Below are 20,867 nucleotides of genomic sequence, written 5' to 3' on the forward strand. Positions count from 1 at the left end.
TGAAAGAAACACAGAGATGGGAAAACTAAGCTTGCTATTGTACCAGTGAGCTCTATGTGGCCTCTGAACATTCAATTTTAGCTTGCAGGTAGCCTAAACCACTCTTCCAGGAAGGGAAGGGGAGAGAGAGGCTGAATTCTAAATGGTCCCAGTCCAGCTCTGTAAATTGTGTGAAAGCACAGCCCTGTTTTCCTAAATGTTCAGAGCTTATCCTGATGCTCTATTTAAAATTGCACAGTGCAAGGTGGGAGGGGAGAATGGCTGTGTCAGGCTGAGGTAGGAGGGAGGATGGGAAGCACAAGCTGTCACGTACTGGAGCTGCCCTCAGATCTCCAGCCGAGGCAGCAGCTTCAAAGCACTGCACCAAACCTCGGCTGTCTGAGCTGGAGAACATGCAGGAGTGGGGAAAATAACATCAGGTGCCTGATTTACAGAATTGCCAGAATGACCAGGTTGGAAGAGACCTTCAAGATCATCGAGTCCAGCCCAGCCCCAACACCTCAACTCAACCCTGGCACCCAGTGCCACATCCAGCCTTTGTTAAACACACCCAGGGATGGGGACTGCACCACCTCCCCGGGCAGCCATTCCAGAACTTTATCACCTTTCTGTAAAAAACTTTTTCCTGATATCCAACCTGAATTTCCCTTGGTGCAGCTTGAGACTGTGTGCTCTGGTTCTGTCAGCTCCTGGAGAAAGAGCCCAAGCCCAGCTGAGCACAGCCACCTTTCAGGAGCTGTGGAGAGTGCTGAGGTCACCCCTGAGTCTCCTTTTCTCCAGGCTGAGCACCCCCAGCTCCCTCAGCCGTTCCTCACAGGGTTTGTGTTCCCAGCCCCTCTCCAGCCTCGTTGCCTCCTCTGGACGCGCTCGAGCGTCCCAACATCCTTCCCAAACCGAGGGGCCAGAGCTGGGCACGGCACTCGAGGTGTGCCCTCACCTGTGCTGAGTTCAGGGGCAGAATGACCTCCCTGGGACAAACAGTGGTGGGAGAAGCCTCTCTCATCTCAGGTCAGCCCAAGGTGGGAATGGCCAAGAAGTCATTCACAGAATCGTGGAACGGTTTGGGCTGGAAGGGACCTTAAAGCTCATCCAGTCCCAACACCGTGCCAGGGGCAGGGACAGCTCCCAGTAGGCAGGTTGAGGTCAGTGTTTCCCTTGCTGTTACCTGCTCCAGCTGATGTCTGTCTCCACCAGAGGTTTGTAATGCAGCTTTGCTCATCATTCAGCTCCCCCAGCCTCACCAGAAGTGCTGCTTACAGAAAATCTGGGGGGGAAATTGCTCTAGTCATGCCAAAAAGCCCCCTGGAAAGAGCTAAAGCCTCCTGTCTCAAGCTCAGCTACTTAAGTTGGGTGGGTTTGGAGGGGCTTTCCAAGCATCATTTCCTGAAGCAGCATCCCCATGGAGAGCCCTTTCCTGCAAGGATTTGGTGACTGCCTTGTGTGAACTGAACTGTGGAGCTGGAGGGAGATGAAAGCAAGAACTCTGTTAAACACTGCTGCTTTCCTAGGGAAGCAAAACCACTTCCTTTGTCAGGGGACCTGTGGATACAGCCACACCCGACTGATGCTCCCCCAGCCAAACCAGGGAAGGGTGTCAGGAACAATCTGCAGGAGGCAGATGGAACAATCTGCAGTTGAAACCATGGAGGAACAATCTGCAGTTGAGACTCCAGGAGGAGCAGAAGAGAGTTGTCCCTGGGAATGACTGAAATCAGAGATGTGAGCAGGATCTCCTTGAGTGACACATCCAAGCAGATGAAATGAATCTCCAAGCAGGGAGATAAAAGGAGGTGGTAATGAAGTGGGAGCCACAAGCCACAGGACAAGAGGAAATGTTCCCCAAGTTGTGCCAGGGGAGGTTTAATTTGGATCTTAAGGAAAATTTCTTCACCACAAGGGTGGTCAGGCATTGGCACAGGCTGCCCACGGCAGTGGTGGAGTCACCATCCCTGGAAGTGTCAAAAAAATGTGTAGATGTGGCACTTGGGGATAAGTGGTGGGCTTAGCAGTGCTGGGTTAGAGATTGGACTCCTGGATCATAGAGGTCTTCTTTTCCAAATTTAAAGACTGAATGATCCTGTGCAATGAGTGACAAGGTCATCACCTATGCCATGCTCCAGAAGGAAAAGCAACCATGTGTTTAAACACACAAACCATTGCCCAAAAAATCCCCATCTCATTCGAGGAATGGGGATTTTCAAAAGGGGAGTTATGTAAAAACTGGGAAATAAGTGCTGCTGCTCTGCTGGATGCCAGGGAGGCTTCCATCAGAGCTGTGGTCAGTGCCAGTGGGCCCTAGGGCAGAAATCAGAGATAAAGTGGGCTAGGAGTGCCACAGAATGGAGTGTGGAAAGCACAGGGGGAGAAAAACATCACAGAGAGAGGCTCTTCTCTCCTCTGGTGTCCCTGCCCATGGCAGGGGGTTGGAAATAGACAATCTTTAAGCCCTTCCAGCACAAACCACCCCAGGATTCTAGAAGAGGGAGAAAGTTGCTACCAGGATAAATGCCTGGCTTTCAGCAGGGATGCCTGATTTGTGTCACATCGAAAAGAAGGATTAATTCTCAACACAAAAAACGAGATTTCAGCAATGTGTAAGGACAACCATACAGCTACATCCTTGCTGCAAGGGCACATGCTGCTTTTGGAGTGCATGATTCCTGTAGATCCTTCCCAATTGAAAACCTCTTCTCTTCTCTTCTCTTCTCTTCTCTTCCTCTTCTCTTCTCTTCTCTTCTCTTCTCTTCTCTTCTCTTCTCTTCTCTTCTCTTCTCTTCTCTTCTCTCTCTTCTCTTCTCTTCTCTCCTCTCCTCTCCTCTCTCCTCTCCTCTCCTCTCTCTCTCTCTCTCTCTCTCTCTCCTCTCCTCTCCTCTCCTCTCCTCTCCTCTCCTCTCTTCTCTCTCTTCTCTTCTCTTCTCTTCTCTCCTCTCCTCTCCTCTCCTCTCCTCTCCTCTCCTCTCCTCTCCTCTCCTCTCCTCTCCTCTCCTCTCCTCTCCTCTCCTCTCCTCTCCTCTCCTCTCCTCTCCTCTCCTCTCCTCTCCTCTCCTCTCCTCTCCTCTCCTCTCCTCTCCTCTCCTCTCCTCTCCTCTCCTCTCCTCTCCTCTCCTCTCCTCTCCTCTCTTTTCACTTTGCTTCCACCTCTTCCCCACCTCGTTTCACTTCTCCTCTCTCCAACATGAATGCCAAAGCAGGACAGCTGTAGCACCTGTGAGCTCCCTTTAGTGAAGGTATTGAACAGACCCAGCCACTGGGCTCCAGCAGCACACAGCTCTGCAGGCTCCCAGCACGGCTGGGCAGGAGCTGTGTGTCCTCTTCACCCTCCCCATGTCCCTTGTCCAAGTGGGGACACCCCTGATCTGGACAAGCACACACCCTGTCACTGTCACCGTGCTGCAGCTGAGGCTTCTGGCCACCCCTGCATCCCTGGGGCCACAAGAGCATCTGCAGCTGGCATTTTCTGGCACAAATGCATCTGGACTCATCTTCAAAAGCAAATGTTGTGGGAGCTCCCAGCAGCCAGGAAGGAGTTACCTGCTGCTGCTCTGCTGTCAGGGGGTGGGAGGTGCAAAGCAGCCCAGTGAAGAGGGTTAGAGGCTTTGGGAAGTGTAATCCAGCTGGGAAGGCTGATTTAGGAGAGAAGAAAGGGGATGTAAGGAAATAACTTCAAGCCTGCGTCATTGGAGATTTGAAGTGGTTTGGATTTTGGCTGAAATGGCTGAGAGCTGGGGCGTGGGCTTTTATTGAATAATCACCATTTTCTGTGTAAAGTGCAAAAATGTTCCTGAGAAACCTCTGGGTTTTCAGTTGTTCAGACCACACATTTCCTGCATGTAAAGTGTGGTCCTTTAGAAACGTCAGGTCCTTTGCTCCCGGGGCAGCAGCAATCCCTGTGTTCCTTGCAGTTTCCCAATCCCTGTGTCCCTGCAGTTCCCCAATCCCATTGTTCCCCAATCCCTGTGTCCCTGCAGTTCCCCAATCCCTGTGTCCCTGCAGTTCCCCAATCCCTTTGTCCCCAGCAGTTCCCCAATCCCTTTGTCCCTGCAGTTCCACAGTCTCTGTGTCCCCTTTGTTCCCCAATCCCTGTGTCCCTGCAGTTCCCCAATCCCTGTGTCCCCAGCAGTTCCCCAATCCCTTTGTCCCTGCAGTTCCACAGTCTCTGTGTCCCAGCAATTCTCCAATCCCCGTGTCCCCTGAGTTCCCCAATCCCTTTGTTCCCCAGTCCCTGTGTCTCTGCAGTTCCCCAATCCCTGTGTCCCCAGCAGTTCCCCAATCCCTGTGTCCCCTTTGTTCCCCAATCCCTGTGTCCCTGCAGTTCCCCAATCCCTTTGTCCCTGCAGTTCCACAGTCTCTGTGTCCCCTTTGTTCCCCAGTCCCTGTAGTTCCCCAATCCTGTGTTCCCCAGTCCCTGTAGTTCCCCAATCCCTGTGTTCCCCAGTCCCTGTGTCCCTGCAGTTCCTGTGAGGGAGCAGGAGCTGCAGCTGCCAGGACAGGACAGGGTGGGCAGAGCTGTGCAAACACACTCGGTGCTCAGAGCTAACTGCTCTCCTGCCCCTCACTCAGCTGCCTGGAGCTTGCAAACCAGTCCAGCCTGTTCCAATCCCCCCCTCCACTGGTTCCTGGCCTTCAGTGCATCAGAGCTGGGCTCTTTCCTTGTGGGACTGGAACATGATTCATCCACCAGCACAGGAATGCAACCCTGGAGGCATCGTTTGCGGGCCTCTCCCAAAATCCTCTTCTGGAGCTGGATTTCTGTGCAGAAGGAATGTGGTCTGGAAAAGTCCTCCCCAGTAAATCTTTGAGCAAAGAGGAGTCGAGTCCCACTCTCATCCTGATCCTCAGCCTCATCCAGATCCTTGCTGAGGAGAGAAAACATCCTAAACCCAAGAGTGGGTGCAGCAGATCTGCCTCAAGGGCTAGGACTCCTGCTCAGGTGTGAGTGCCCTGCCCTTCCCTCCTCCCCTGTCTGGTGAGCCTCGGTGCCACCCTCCTCCTCCTCCTCCTCCTCGCTGTTTGCAAAGGGAGTGATGCCTCTGCCTGCAGGCCAGGCAAAACCCGAGCAGACACAGAGCCATGGGAGGCCCCACGTGCCAGTGCACACTGATGCCACCAGGTGCGTGCTGATGTCACTGGTGCCACCACTGCCTGTCCCCAGGCGGTTTTGGTGAGCAGGGAGATTGCCTGCTGTGCTGTGCTCTGCTCTGTTGTGTGCCGGTGCCCATCTGCTCCGCTGGGTAATGTGTTTAACCCAGACCAGCCAAGCCCTGGGCGTAAGGAGAGGCAAGTTCTGCAACTTCTCATGCTTTCCTCTGGTGCCAAAAATAGGTGAGATAGCACTGCCCTTTGCAGGACGAGCTCTTTGAGTGAGCGCTGCTGTTCAGAAGAGCCTGGAAAAGTCAGGAGACACAAGAATCCAGCCAATTCCTGTTGGGGCGTGGCACAGGGATGCCCCAAGAACAACCTCTCACTTGTATTAGAAGGAGTCCCGTCCCCCAGGGAAGTAACGTGAGCTTCTTGTTTGGTGTTCAAACACAGTAACCAGAACTTCCTGGGAAAAGGCTCTCGGCTCAGCTGAGCTCTGAGCTGGTTCTGGGTGGTGTCAGTGTGACTATTCCAGTTACTCTCATGGAATAACCCCAAAAGGTTCCTGGGAAGCACTGGGTGTATCAGCCTTGTGGCAATGCAAATTAGAGGGTTTTGGGCAGCAGCGCTGCTCCTCACCAGCCTGTCATGCACAGGCTGAGTATTGTAAATGCAGGTGAACTTGGTGGGAAGAAATGATGATGTCTGACTCCAGTTCAGAAGGCTGAATGATTTCTTTATTATAACTAGGCTATAATACATTAATATACTATTTAAAGGAGATACTAAAACTACATATTTACTTTTCTAACTGTCATATCTAACTCCTCACAACTCGTGACCCTCTGTGAGAGTCCAGCCACAGGTGGATTGGGTTGGCCATCAGGCTCAAACAATCCTCACCAGAATCCAACCAAGCAATCACCCCAGGTAAACAATTCTCCAAACACATTCCACATGGGAAAAACAAGGAGCAGAAATAGAAATTGTTTTCTCTTTCTTCTTTCTGTGTTCCTCTATAAAAAAATCCTGAGAGAGAGAAGACTCTGCCTGCCACAGCTGGGGGACACCAGTCCTTGCTGGCACCCAAGACTGTGGCTGGCTTTTGAACTCCACATGCAGCACAGCAGGAGGTGTGGCCCAGAAGGAACATACAGGAGCTGGGGGTTCAGCTCTGGCTTGGACTCTGTGGAGATCATTTCTGATAAGGCAGCTGAAGTCTATAGACTGTGACGCTGCCTGAAGAATGGCTGCTTGAATTCTTCACTCATTGAAAAGCTGTAAGAACACAAATCAGACTCACACTTTTTCTTGGGGGTATGGTCTGCTTGTAAATGTGGCAGTGCTGGCTTAATGGTTGGACTCGACGACCTTAGAAGTCATTTCCATCTTTAACTATTGTACCTTCCATCTCTGAGAAGCTCTGCGCTCCCAGCCCACCCAGTTTGTGATCCTTGAGCTGATCTACAAGAAGGAGGTGGGGATGGTGTGCAGCAGCACATGGGCCACACGGGGAGGTGGGTACAGCACCCGCTGGGGTGCCTGCTGCCCATCTTCCAGCTGAACCCAGGCTGTGCTGGGGATCATCCCCCCTGGTGCTGGCAGCAGGGGTGGCAGAGCTCCTTCCAGCAGCCTGACGTGACCAGCATCTGACGTGGGGGGTAATGGGCCGAGGAAGGACATCAGGCACAGACAGTGACTGCACAAAGCAGGGAGGGGTGACAGGAGGGTGGCATTTTCCCAGCCTTTAGGGGTGGTGGATTTTTGTTGCTCCTTCCTGGTTGGCACAGGCAGGGCTGCATTCCTGCGGACAATAGCTCCGCCCGGGCAGCCCCAGCCCTGGCCACCCGCTGTCCCCCGACCGTGCAGGCACAACCTCGGCTCTGCCTGCAGGATCCCGGCCTCAGGAGCTTGCAGGCTTTGTCCTCGCCCTCCTGCACCTCCTCAGAGCTGGATTCATGAGCTCTGTTAGCAGATGTGAGCAAGAGCAGTGATGAACTCAACTCAGCTGCCAGACTACCTGTCCTGGAGAAATCTTTGCACTGTTTTGGGGAAAAAAACTCAAAAGTCCCTAAGAAAAATCTGGATTCTCTCCCAGGGCACAATTCCCACCTGACACAGGAAAAAGATGTCCCCTGTGCTCTCCAGACTGGCACCACAGACTGGCAGCTGCTGTGATGCTAACAATTTCCTGGGAGAGGCTGGTGAGCCCTGGCAAAGGCAGGGATTCAGGATTTCACCCCCCATCCCATACCCGAGCACCCGGTGACTTTCTGTACTCGCACGTGCAGCCTGGTCACTGAAATGAGACGGGTTAAAAATTAAGTTTGCAGGGGAAGGGTGGAGTTATTTTGTGGGCATTCGGGTATGGCCACCAACAGGAGCAACCAGGTTTTCCACAGTTGTGAAAACTTCTGGCCTGCCTGAGGAAAAAAGGAAATAAGGAAAAAAGGAAATAAACAGTGAGGGTGAGAGCTCCAGCTGCCTCCATCAATAAAGCCAACAAGTTCCACAGCTACCTCAGCATCCAGTGATCCTGACCCACAGTAAAACCATTGGGATTAAATCCCAGGAGTGCTAAAGGAGCAGCCCTGTACTCTGCAGGGGAGAAACCCAGGCTACGTCTCCTGCAGGATGGGCATGAGCTGTGGGGAAACTGAGCCAACTTTCTTGTTCCTGCATGGATATCCCAGGTAATCTTGTCCAAAGGGCATAAATAACCTCTGTTTGCCTCAGCTCCATGTTAGAACAAGGTATAAATCCCTCATCTTGCTTGCTCGTGGTGTGATTCCCATGAAAGGACAGTTCCAAGGACCTCAAGGGCTGTCACTGCCATAGCACAAGTGATTTCCTCCTCCACAGGATGCCATGGGATGACCTTTGTCAGGCACACACACCCATTAACCAGCTGGGGCTGAGCCTCCCCTGCCTGTGAAATGTCTCCTTTCTGCTGGATCCAGCTGATGCTGGAAATGGCAGAGGCTCTGCTTGATGACCCTGACCAAAGTGTGCTGGAATTTGCTGGGTTTCATAAGGTTTTCATTAGGGCTGGGAGAGAGCCCCTGAGGTTTTGTGAAACTCCTACACTACCCACACAGCGATTTGCAAAACTGTTCTCTGTGCAGGGGTGTTGGGTTTTACTGATCCTCTAGGCTTTTTTTTTTCTTCCTCTCCCACTGTCTCCCTCTTCAAGGTGCACACGTTGCTCTGATCCACACTCTGGCTGAAAGGGTGGTCAGGCATTGGCACAGGCTGCCCAGGGAAGTGGTGCAGTCACCATCCTTGGAAAGTGTTCAAAACCACCTGGGTTTGGCACTTGGGGACGTGGTTCAGTGGAGGACCTGGCAGTGCTGGGTGAACGGATGGACTCAGTGGTCTGAGAGGTCTTTTCCTGCCTTAATGATTCTGTGGCTGAGGGACAGGGCGGTGACAGGATGATCAAGAGGAGGTGGGGTGTCACACTGTGACTCCAAATAACTCACAGAAGCAGGTTAGATGTAAAAGGAAAGAAAAAGAACCCAAAAAAGCTAACTTTATTTTCTGACTCCACTATATATACAATAGCAAAAATGACACTGGATTGCAGGGTGAGACTGCCACCTCTCCAACCACACTGTTCAAACCAACAGTCCATCAATTCTCTCCACCCACAAAGAAGAATGTAAAACAATCATTATTTACATGAACATGTGTGAGAAAGCTCAGTTGAAATATGTAAATATCAGAAGGCATAGGAACTTTTAGAAGAACTTTAAAACTCTCAAAAGAGCAGGGAGACAGTGGGGTACCATTACCAATTTGCCAGGCTTGTGTTTGGGTAATCTGGGCTTGGTTTTGCCTTTATTACCCAGTTCCTGCCAGTGGTCCTGGAAAACCTCTGTGTGTGTCCTGTGCTCCCTCCCTGCTATCATCCCTGTCAGGGCAAGCAATAATCCCTGCTGCCTTCTTAAGACAGACATGGGACAGGAAAACATCTCAGTGCAAAGCTCCCACAATGCCTTACCTGGAGTTAAGTCCTGAATCAGGATTAAGATCTCAAGAAGATTGCAATTTAATATTAAGAATCAGCAGGTGATAATCCAAATGGCTCAGCCAGCTGTGGCTTGAGTACAACTGAGAAAAACACCCAGGAACAGGAACAGCCCAGCTTTGTTTTCCTGCACACTGTTCCCCCATGGTTACTCTGTGAAGCTGCTGTCACACTCACCCTGTCAGACTCCATCTCTTTCCCTAAAGGATCAGCTCCTGCTGAGTCTTCAGTGCCACCAAGCACTTCCCTAAAGTTTCTTGGCATTCTGGAAAAGCAGGCTCATTTTCTGCAGTAGCAAAACCAAGCTTTTCCTAGCACAAACCTCATCCATCTCTGCAGACAGTGAGATAACCCAAAGAACATCTTATGCCCATCAGCATTAGGAGCAGGGTTTAAGAGCAGCGTGGGGGTGATGGGTCTTGGGGATTTGGGTGCTCCTGGAAGTTTCCCCAGATAAAACAACGGTCTGAGCACATCCAGATCTGGCCTTGTGCTGCATTCCTCCTCTGGCTGGAAGGCAGCCAGGGCTGCCACGTCAGGGGCCCACCTGGGCTATCCTGTTCTCTCAGTGCACCTGCTGATTCCTGAAACGGGGAGAGGTGCAGAGGAGCCCACGCCCGCAGTGCACACAGGCAGGGACAGCTGCCCCTCCTCTGCCACCTCCCCTGCACCCAGCCAGTTGCAGATTAACCTGGAAGGGGAGGGCAGCTCTTCTGCTCCAAGACAAGAGTTGTTCACCAGCAGAAGTCTGGAATAAACCTCCTCCCCAAAGACTGGCAGAATGTAATTCTCCCAAATGTAATTTTGGAAAACATGCCTGCTGTACACCCCTCTGCAAAACCTCCATCCAGAGCTCACAGGGACAGACCAAGGGACATGATACAGCCATTCCATCAGTATTGTTGTAGTTATATTCACTGAGGTATTTCTCCTGGCTAGCAGAGACTTAGAATGGTGCATCCCGCCTTCAGGGATGGGTTATAGACATTTTAGGATGTAGAAGAGGGTTCAAGACTGACCAGAAGCCCTGACAGACCTTGCTGGCAATGCTGCAAGAAGTCACCACCTCTGTCTCTCTCTCAGGGGATACTTTTGCCCATAAACCTGAGGACACATGAGCCCCATTTCTGCAGTCCACAGCCCAACACAGATGGCTTAAAATGGATTTTGCACTACCATGGCCAAGTAATAAATTGGAGCAATAGCTACAGTTTTGCCCCACGCCAGAGACTGCTCCTGTCTTAACCTGCTGCAAGCTGCTGGCCCTGGAAGGGGGAACTGCATCTCCAGAGCTCTTGCCAAAGCTGCTCCTGCCCCACATCAGCATTTACCCGGGTGCCCTTGGCTTGCCAAGGCCACTCCTTTCTTCAGAACGGGGCCCATCCTGCCCCTGCCTCCACAGAGTCTGCAGTTCCCAGGGCTGGAGCACAGCAATGCCCCAGAGCTGTGCTGGGAGGGCTCCTGAGGAGGATTGAGGGCTCTCTGTGTGCAGGGAGCCACTGACTGACAAGGAGGTGACCAGGGGAGGATGCAACCACTCCCTGTGGCTGGAGAGGTGTGTGACAGCACTGCTGTGCACTGCAGCACAGCCACGCTCCTCACCTGAATGCCCAGGCACCTTCTCCTGTCCCCAGATAGTCCCACCTGCTGCTGTCAACCATTAACCAGCACCCTGCTCTCTGTCAGGGCTGCCCTGTGCTGCCCTGTCAGCTGCTGCCCACAGAGCTCTAGAACAGGATCACAAGATCATTTAGGTTGGAAGAGACCCATAAGATCAAGTCCAGCTGTAAACCCAGCACTGCCAAGGCCACCACCAAGCCGTGTCCCCAAGTGCCACATCTCTATCTTTTAAATCCCTTCAAGGATGGTGACTCCACCACTTCCCTGGTCAGCCTGTTCCAATGCCTGATAACCCTTGTGGTGAAGAGATTTTTTTCCCTAATATCCAAGCTAAACCTCCTTTGGCACAACTTGGAACCACTTCCTCTTTTCTTTTGTTACCTGGGAGAAGAGACCAACCCCCAGCTCCTGTCAGGGAGTTGCAGAGAGTGATAAGGTCTCATCTGAGAGATGATCTTGCAGCCAGCACACGAGCATTTGTATTGCCTTCTCAACTTTTCCCCCACACCCAGGGGCACAGGAGGTGAGGGAGCAGTAGGTTATAACCCAATCCTCTTCTCTCAGATCAGCAGTTACACCTGTAAGAGGCACTATGCAGATTTTCATTTGGACATTACGATTTTTGAGGGCAGAGAAGTGCCTGAGCAGGGCTACATGAGGGACTTGCAGAGAAATGTCACTTGCTTGGGTTGTGGGTCAAAGAAAGCTCTCCTGAAAGCTTCTCAGAAATTCATGCAATGCTTTTGCTATTACAGGTCAGGGTCTTTAACCTCAGGCTGATGGCTGAAACACTGGTGTTTTGAGCAGCACGTGGGGTTTTTTTAACTCCTTCCCTTGCTTTTCCAAGGCATGAGGCCCCTGCTGTGTTATCTCATCTGCAGGGCTTGGCCCTTCCCTCTTCCTCCCAGAGCTCCAACCCAAAAGCGGGCTGGAAATACCTTTGGAACGTGTCATTTTGCAAACACATCCTTGGCAGAACCTGTTTCCCCGTGCACAATGTCAACCTTGTCCACAGGAACGTGGGATGGTTCAGGCTGAGGCAGATGTTGGGCCATTCTGCTGCCAAACCCTGAGTTTGCAGTTCTGCACTCTTCCTCCCAGCAGCCTCTGATTTACCCCAGCGTGGACCTGTGACAATGCTTTCAGTGTCTTGGGCTTGCACTGGGACACTGCCAACAGCCTCATCTGCCACCTGCCTGCACGAAAAGAATATCAAACCACAAGGTCTGTGAGCTCTGGGAATACCAGGGCAAGGCTTGGGACCAGGACATGAGTACAGCAAGTTGAGCACATGGGAAGCACAGCTGGGCAGGGACATCTCAGATCTAGTTTCAATTCTGAGAGTCAGGCTGTGCTGTTTTCCAGCACAACTAAGTTAAACTGCTCAGAAATAATGTTTTCTGCTCTATAACCCCATGCCATGACCAGAATTAGCAGGAAGCAAAACTGCCTACAGCTCAGCACTAAATGAGCCCACGTTTTAGGATGAAGATATTATTTTCCCTTGGCATTGACTGTTCTAAACTGCTTTGCACATATTTCTGCAGAGTTGGGCTCCTTAAAAGCTCAGCAGGATAATTTAGTGTTTTTTCACTGTGGCACTAATGGAGAGCAGGAGAGGGCAGGCAGCTCAGGCATCACCTGTGTGGGAGCCTGAAGTGCATTAGCAAAGCTGTGGGTATAGGAATGACAGGCTCCATCCCAGAGATCAGATTCGTGCAGCCACAGCCATGGAAGTGGCTTGATTTACATCAGCACCAAAAAACGCCCAGACACACAACTATTAATTAAATCCTTGGTTCTGGGGATAACAGGTCCATGTGGCAAAAAGGGAGTGGGAAAACACCATGATTTGGTGCTGATCCTCCAAGATTCCAGGTGTTTTCACCCCACCTTCCAACGCCTCCCACCAGATGTGCTGGTGTGTGACCCTCACTGCTGGGCCAGCAGCAGGCTTAGGGTGGACTCCAAAGATAAAAGCAGACCCTGTTGCAGGTCCCCATCCTCTGTGGACTGGAGGAAACACAAAACATTGTTCCTCTGTCCCCTGCAACAGACGAACACTCTCAGCATGGTGAAATGAAAAGAATGAAATGAAAAGAATGAAAAATGAAAGGTGAAGGCTGTTATGTGTTTATAAGCTGTAGCCTGCAGACATAAAGGGAGAAATCACTTGTGAGGAGTTGGTTTTGCATCTTAAACCAATGAAACTCAGATCTCTGCAGTGATCTGCAGATTACCTCTCAGAAATGGGCACACCCAGGCTGAATAAGCAGGTCCAGCCCACGCCCTGGTGTGCAGCTCTCGTGGTTAGTGGCACACCGGTCTGCAGGCAGCGTCACTGGTATTTTGGGCACTCTTCCCATTACAGGTCCCTGAGGTCTAACAGTGGGCAGTGGATGAGACCTGTGGGAACTGTGGTTTAAACCAGCTGGTTTAGCTGGTGAGCTGATTCATATTTATTTTCAGATTGTGGGGGCTAATCTAGAAAATTAAGGAAATGACAAGAGAAAAATGTATCTGAAGGGAAGGCCTTGGGTTGTTGCCAGTCCTGAGAGGCTGTGTGTTGTCTCCATCCTCAGAGATGAGCAGAACACAGCTGGACACAGCCCTGGGTCCCCCAAAAATCTCCATGCTCAGAGATGTGCAGAACACAGCTGGACGTGGCCCTGCATCCCCTAAAGCCTTCATCCTCAGAGATGAGCAGAACACAGCTGGACACAGCCCTGGGTCCCCCAAAAGCAGAGCTAGTGGCTGATGCCAAGGTACCACCACGTGCCTTCTCCAGACTGCAATGTTGCCTCCATCAGCAGCAGCAGCATCATGCACGTGGCAGGCAGGAACAGTTGGGAATGCCAGGAGTTGGTTTTTCCTCAGTGACATCAGGCAGCCTTCAGTGGCTGTGATATTACAGCCATCCTTCACAGGTAATTTTTTCTCAGCCATGAGCTACAAGTGTCCACACACAGAGCTTTGTGCTGCTGAAGGTGGCTCAGCAAACACTGCTGGGGCTGTCTGGTTTATCATTTCTCTTCTCCTGGGAGGGCAGCCCAGTTAAACACTCCAGTGCCCTGTTAGATCCCCATTCCAGTCACTGAACCTGATGGCAATCCTCACCCAGGGCTCCTTGTGAGCACAGGGACACCCAGCTCGGCCTTGCAAGGAGAAGGAGAGCAGGAATCTTCCCCGAGCACTTTTCCCCTTGGAACAGCTTTGCCAAAATTCGGGACAGCCAGAGCCAGCGACTGGACTGGAACTCTTTGGCCCCAGGAGTTAACCAAGGTGCTGCCGAGCAACACCACACCTTGCTTTGTCCTGCAGAGACCGAGAAAAGGGGGAAAAAAATCCCTCCTGTGCCCTCCTAACCTGGACAAAACAGGTTTCTAATGAAAGCAGCACTTAATCACTATTCAGTGAATTCAGAGTGGCGGATATTTGATGCAAACTGAGTTGGTTGAAACTCTCCCGTACCGGCTCCCTCTTTGTCCCTCCGTGAGCCTGGGAATGGGTGTGATCTCCGGGTAGGAGTGTCTCTGCGGTTAAGTAGAGGATTGAATTACCGAACAGTGCTGTTCCCCAGCTGACAAGGTAGCAGAACAGTGAACAAAAGTGCCTTGAAACTCGGCGGAGAGGAGAGAAGGCACTGGGCTTGGTGGGGAAGGGACACCTGCGAGGACACCGCGCACTTTGCAGCAAGGTAAGCAAGGTCCCTGCACCCCTGCCAGTTTTAATAAGGCCAGAACTGTTTAATGACTTTTTTTTTTTTTTTAACGTGGGATAACAAGAAACAAACAAAAAAATCAATATGCTTCATACTTTAAAAAAGAATAAATTTAAAAACCCTGCCCCGTTACAAACCAGGATGTGTGTACTGAAAGGAGCCCACCCTGATTTACATCGATTGGGGCTGGAACAAGCAGCTCTGAGCTTGCCAAGAACCCGTCCGGGCTCTGTATCAGCCCCAATCTTTTTCACACATCTTTTCCTTTAGCTCTCTGCACAGTCTGGCTTTGATTTCGTGCAGCAACCACTTAACAGCGTTTTGTTTGGGCCTGGGTTGTTTTATGTTTTGCTGCCTTTGGGGCGCAGTTATGGGTCCAGGCAGCCACAGAAACTCTTTGGAAGTTCTCATCGATGGGTTTTGTTGTCGTCTGATCCACAGATTGCTAATGGCCGAGCAGCTGGGCTGCTGTGCTCCATGAATAGAATGTTTTCTCAATCCTGCTCGATGGAGATGCGAGTTGCACTGAGATAAAACTGAGTTGTAATGGAGTTGAGCTGCAGGCTCACTTGCCAGTATTTTTCTTAGGCGTGCCTATTAGGAACATAAATATTTAACACAAAGGAGAGCTGATATGAATTAGCATCTGTGGGAGGTTCACGCTTATTCAAGGCTGCCCTAACGCAGATGTAAACAAGTGTTACAGCAGCTGAAGCAAACTGGCCCCGCCAGAGCAGCGCTTAGATGGTGAATCATCCAGGTGCTTTGTACACACCGCAGCTAAATGGGCTGATTAGAGCCTGCGAAGTAGAGATTAGACAATCAGAGGGCACCGGCTTTCCTCTTCCGCGGGGTTTTACCGTTCCCCCGGGATGCCAGGTGGAAGGCAATGCAAGGACAGGCAGATCAGAAAAATCCCTATAACCGTCTTCCCTCACCTTCCTCCTGGCAGAGCCAGGTGAGCCTCCCCTCCTCCTCCCTGCACAAACAGGATGCCTTTATCCTCCTCCAGCTCCCTTCTCAGCAGCAGACACAGAGGTCTCATGATATTTTTTTTCCCAGGCACGACTTTGAGGCAGCAGCTGCCAAGATCTCCCAGCTGGGAGCAAAGGTTTTGTGCCACGGCTGTGAGCAGTGTCACCCTGATCTCCCACCTTCTTCTGTACCTTGGGGCTTCTGCTTAGATTGAGTCAATAAATCCCTGCTCTTGCATGGCCAGGGATGCTGAAGATGTTCACAGCATCTCCTGGTCTTTTCCACGGAGCTGTGCAAGCTTTCCTGGACTTTGAGCGTGGAAGTTGTTATCTTTTCTCTTATGGAGCACCCATCCTGGGGTGATCCATCCCCAGCTGAGGAGCAGGCTCGCTTGGACACCTGCCCCATGCTTGGAAACGTGCTGGGGCTCTGCTCTGTGCTGGGCACATCCTGCTGGACCAAAAGCCTTGCCTCAGTTTCCACAGAGTGGTGACCCACTTGGAAGCAGAGCCCTGAAGTGCTCAGTGCAGTGAAGGGAGCTCAGGGCACAGCCAAAGCCGTGGTGTTACCTGCCCCAGCTGCGTTTTTGTCACCCCTGGGGAACACTTGTGCCACCACTGACCCTCCTCAAGGTCCCTCCTTCGTGACATTTTTGTGTCAGCCTCCTGAGGTTCTCACTGGACTGACACAAGCCACAGGTTGGGCTTTCCATGTGTGAAATGTCCATCTGCCCGAGGAAGGACTCCAGCGTAGCCACACCCAAAATATCTCTGTTTATTCACATATATTCTTCAGGCTCTGTTGTCCCCTCAGAGGAACAGATCCTTCAGTCATGAGGGGAAACAACTCTCCCACAACTCATTAAAACCTCTCCTCTCATGAGCTCTCTCTCCATATAATACAACCCTGGAAACAGGCCTCATTATGGTTATCCTGGATGATTATACAGTTTTACTCTATTTCCACCCATTCTGGATGTGAAAGGGATGCAGAAAGGGGTGAATATTATCATTTAAAGTCTTTGGCATCTTTCACTCTGAAAAGTCCAGGCATGAGTTGATGTGCATCCCATTCAGTTGCCTTGATTTCCGAGGATCTCTGCTTGTAACAGAAACCCTCTCATTTGTTATCTGTCTTTATCTGAGCCTCTTCAGGCTTATCTGAGGCAGAGCTGGGTACAGTGACAGTGGAACTTGTTATTACCTTATATCCACGTCAGGGATGTGACACGTGGGGGACGTTAAATTGCATGGTCGGGCTCCATCCTGGGCAGTTCCTGTGGAAGGAGCTATTCAGAGCAGTTGAGCTCTTCTACCTAAAAATGTCCTGTTGCCATGCCCTGGGATGAAAGGAGAGGTTTGTGCCTGGCCCTTTATTTAAAACTGCTCTTACAAAAACAGCTGCACAGGGTAGGAAACAGGCAGTGCTGGAAATTGTGTTCTTTTTTGGGTTAGAGAGACTACCTGGGTACCCATCTTTCCTTTGGGAGTGTGCAGAGCCTGAATTACTGCCCTTTGTTGCTATCCCACCCATCCCAGTCTTTCAGAAGCCTGGTTCCCTTCCTGGTGCTCAGACAGAACTCCCCTTGGCAGCTCCAGGTGAAAAAGGTTCTCCAGGATGAGTGGCTCTGTCTAAAGCTGGTTTTGCAGTGTTTTCAGGGATGTTTTACTCACCTGGCTTTGTGCAGGTGAGGTGCTGCTCTCTCTGCTTTCCTCTCTGCCCAGAGGAGCTGGGTGGCCTCTCCAAGGTGCCAGGAGAACCAAGAGCAGCCTCACAGCCCCCTCGGGGTTGGAAGGGCTGGGTGACACAGTGACAAACACGCCTCGGGTGTGGGGTGAGCACAAGCCTGGAGGGTAACACTGCTATGGGTGACTGCTACCAAAAAGGTGTCTGGTGCTGGTGTTCCACTGAGAGGAGATCCTGGGGAGGGCTGGCCCTGCTTCTAACACCTTAAAGCTCAGAAAAGGCAACTCACAGCCTGGCTCAGCACCCATCCCAGTGGAGGCTTGGGCTGGGTTAATTGGTCCCCTTTGGTTTTCACACAGGTCAGCTGTCTTTCATCAGAGTTGTGTCAGCCAGCACTCACAAGGGATGAGCTTCCCTTTGCTGCTTGAGAAACAAAACTTCCCCCTGAATAAACCTTTTACATCTCACTGGGCCAGAGATGGAAGTGCAGAGTCACCCACAGAGCACCTGCTCAGGTCCAGGACTTTTCATTTGCAATCCAAAATGGAAACTGCTTGGGGTTTTGGTTTTTTTTTTTTTTTGGTTTTGTTTTGTTTGTTTTTTTTTTTTTTTTTTTTAATGGAAGTCCTGAGTTTCTCTTCCCAAGCTTGATGTCATGCTTGCAGGTCTGAACTGGGACAAAACTGAAACAGTGCCTGCCTTTTGGTAGTTAATATTAATGTTGCTATTTCCACTGGGAAGCCAAAGCCAGTTCTCCAGCTGGTCTGAGTGGAGGCAGAGCATCTCCTCTGCTCCATCACCACCAAAAAAAGGTCCTGTGGGCAAGGGCTTATTAAACTGCACTCATTAAACTGTGCACCAGGGAAAAGCTGCTCTTGGTCTTGCTCACATACACATGTGTGAATTCTCACAATAAATATAAAACTGCTATGTGCAGCAGCCAAAATCCTAACTCTTAGACTTGTTTTTTGAGAAGGATGGGCCTGGCACTGGCGTTTAAAGGAGGTTTTATTTATGGTGTTTGTCTCAGTTCATGCTGGCACAATCTTGGGGCACAGTGGATGGGACTGAGCCCCCACACTCTGGGAGAGCAGGAGGGAAGTGTGGCAAGCTGGGCTCTCCACCCAGAGGTTTTCCTGTTAGGCCAAGGGAGCAGCAAGTCCCTCCTGTTCAAGATTCACTGGATCTAGAGCAAACACCAGGATGAGGGGAACCAGCCAGGGGAAGCCCTTCTCAGACTTGTGAAATTGACACCCAAGAGAAGGTGGATAAATCCCAGTCTCTGACCCCCTCTCCTCCCCTTCCTCCAGGAAGCTGTGGCCTTTTCCTCAGTTTCAGCTGGGAAAATGCTTTTTTTTTTTTTTTTTTGAGGTTTTCTCCTTCCTGTAAGCTTTGAAGAGCAGGTGCTCCCCAGGACACTCTCACACAGGTGAACAAATACACTTTCTCTCCTCCCTGATGTCTCAGCTCTGGCTTTATTTCACCTGCAGCCATGGGGTTAAATAATGCTCTGTTAAAATGCTGGTGTGGGAGAGGATGTTAACTTTTTTTTGTCGAGGTGGTGAGTAATTAGGAGTTAGAATCTGAACCACTTCCCTGGAAACCAGGAAGAGGAATTAAAATGGCTTTGCTTTCCTTCTGTGTGCACCTCCTGCCCTGAAGGGCATGAAGCCCTGCCTTTGGATGCAGGGCTGGTCCTGAGCCAGGAATCTCTCCCTTTCACCAGAGGAGAAAGAACTAAAAGAAAGGAGAGGTTTGTTCCTGATGAATTGGCAAGTTACCTGCTCACCTTTCCCTTGGGATGGCTCTGTGCTGTTGCTGACTCACAAACCCCACGGAGAGGGGCTGGAGGTGCAATGGATACCTCCGAAGTAGGTGTGCACCAAGCTGAAATTTATTATTTGGCAAAAATGCACCTGGCACCACACCAGCACAATGCTGTTGCAGGGGGTTTGTATGCAGAAGGTTTTTAACACCTTCTTGTGCCTGTTTTTTTCTCATGGACCTTCAGAGAGGTGGGTTTGCACAGCAAGAGTTTGTTATTTGTTACGGGGGTTGATCTCAGGGAGAGCTTCCTGCAGCTCAGCCTCTGCTGCTGCTTGGGAAAGCTTTGAATCTTTTAGGGCTGCCCTCAGCCTGCAGAGATCCTGCCTGGAAGAGCCTCCTGCTTTCAGAGACATCCTGGGGAAGAAGGACTTGCTAGGAAAGAATTCAGCCAGGAGCTGTGTGGGTGCCCTGACCTCCTCTGTAGGACAGCAGGGCGAGCCTGCCAGCCCCACCTTCAGCCAAGAGTCTCTGCCTTTTCCAGAGCCAGCCACTGCTGAGCCCTGGGCTCCACATCCAGCGTGATGAATGTGGAAACTCAGACCGCATGACTTGGGAGCTGGGGCTGAAGTCAAAGTTCTGATTTAATTGTCAGTGCATTGTTCCCAGACTGTGAGAAGTTTGCTGGGACAATGCAGCTCCATCGTTCCCAGGACGAGCAGTCAGCTGGTAAAATTTTTCAGAAATAGCAGCAGTTTGGGGAAAACCAATCTGCTCTCACAAATCAAGTTTCCCAAGACCATCTGCTTAAAGATCAGGCTGCTGGAACGCCACCAGCAGTGAGATACACAGAGGGGGACAAGGGGGATCATGAAGAGAGGTGTGGAGAGATGAGCAATATTCCCTGGATGAGGTGAGGTGTTGAGCTAGAATTTATGGCAGGTGGAAATGCAGCTGCAGGGACTGGTCAAAGTCAGAGGAGATAAATCATGAGATGCCTTCTCCTCTAAATCAGATGTCCTCTGAGGAATTTGAAGAGGGAAATGAGATACAGATTGAGGGCCAGTGCAGCTGGGAAGGTGGTTATTTCCCAGCAACCTGGTATTTCCTTGTGCTCTTTGCTTTTATGTTAGGAACAATGGAAGGACTGGAGGATTAGTGCAAAGTCCATCCTCACAAGGAGCTGAAAGGTAAAGCTCGCAGCCTCAGTGGTTTTCTGGGAATGACCAAGTCTCAGCTGCTAAGTCTGAGGTGCCAGGAATGGCCAGGAGGTGAAGGCACAGGTTGTAAAAAGTCACACTAAGCCAGAGGTCTGCTTCTTGTAAGGCCTGGGTTGGTGGTTGGAGGTGGGGTAAATTTCCAGGGTTCAAGAGACAGAGCAACTGGGTCCCAGAAACACTGGTCAGCTTTTATTCAGAGAGGGCAAAATGGTTATTGCTCTTTAAGAGCCTGAGAAATTCCTTGGCTAGGTGAATCCAGGTTTCTGCATCCTTTGAATTTACTGAACAGGGAATTGAAACCTCTCCTGGGCTGTAGAGCACTTGCAGTTTGAGAGGCCATCATTAACATTAAAGCATCTCTTCATGCCATGCTCTTATATCCTCACTCACATTAACCTCAGCATCCCAGCCCACGAGCAAAGAACAGAAAACACCAGTCTTCTGTGGTGTCAGGTAGCTCATGGTGATCCCTGACAGCCAGTCATGGAAAAAGGGGAAAACCTGCCCCACTTAAACCAGTAAAGCCCCCTCTCATCTCCAGAGCCACTGACCCTGAGGAGAGGAGCACAATCTCAGTTCTTCCCATCCAATGCCCCATCTCAGGTTTTGATCCAGCACTACTTAAGTCTAAAAATAACCCTTCAAACCATTTCAGATCCATCCTGATGGTTTTGTAGCATGGGCAGGGGATCCTTTCTGACTGGTGGAGGTGGCTGAAGCAACGAGGGCCAATCCATGTGTTCCCCTTATTGCCAAAGGCATGGGAAGGAGC

General features: G+C 50.9%; 1 protein-coding gene across 1 annotated transcript in view; it reads left to right on the forward strand.

Moving 5' to 3' along the window:
• Window positions 1-14,354: 14,354 nt before the first annotated feature.
• VILL (villin like) overlaps window positions 14,355-20,867 on the forward strand; it is a 36,557-nt gene continuing 30,044 nt past the window's right edge. The window contains exon 1 of the mRNA XM_053945075.1: window positions 14,355-14,426. The gene's annotated coding sequence lies outside the window, so the exon portion shown is untranslated. The remainder of the gene's footprint in view (window positions 14,427-20,867) is intronic.

This window comes from Vidua chalybeata, chromosome 1 (assembly GCF_026979565.1).
Source record: "Vidua chalybeata isolate OUT-0048 chromosome 1, bVidCha1 merged haplotype, whole genome shotgun sequence".
Lineage (NCBI taxonomy): Eukaryota > Metazoa > Chordata > Aves > Passeriformes > Viduidae > Vidua > Vidua chalybeata.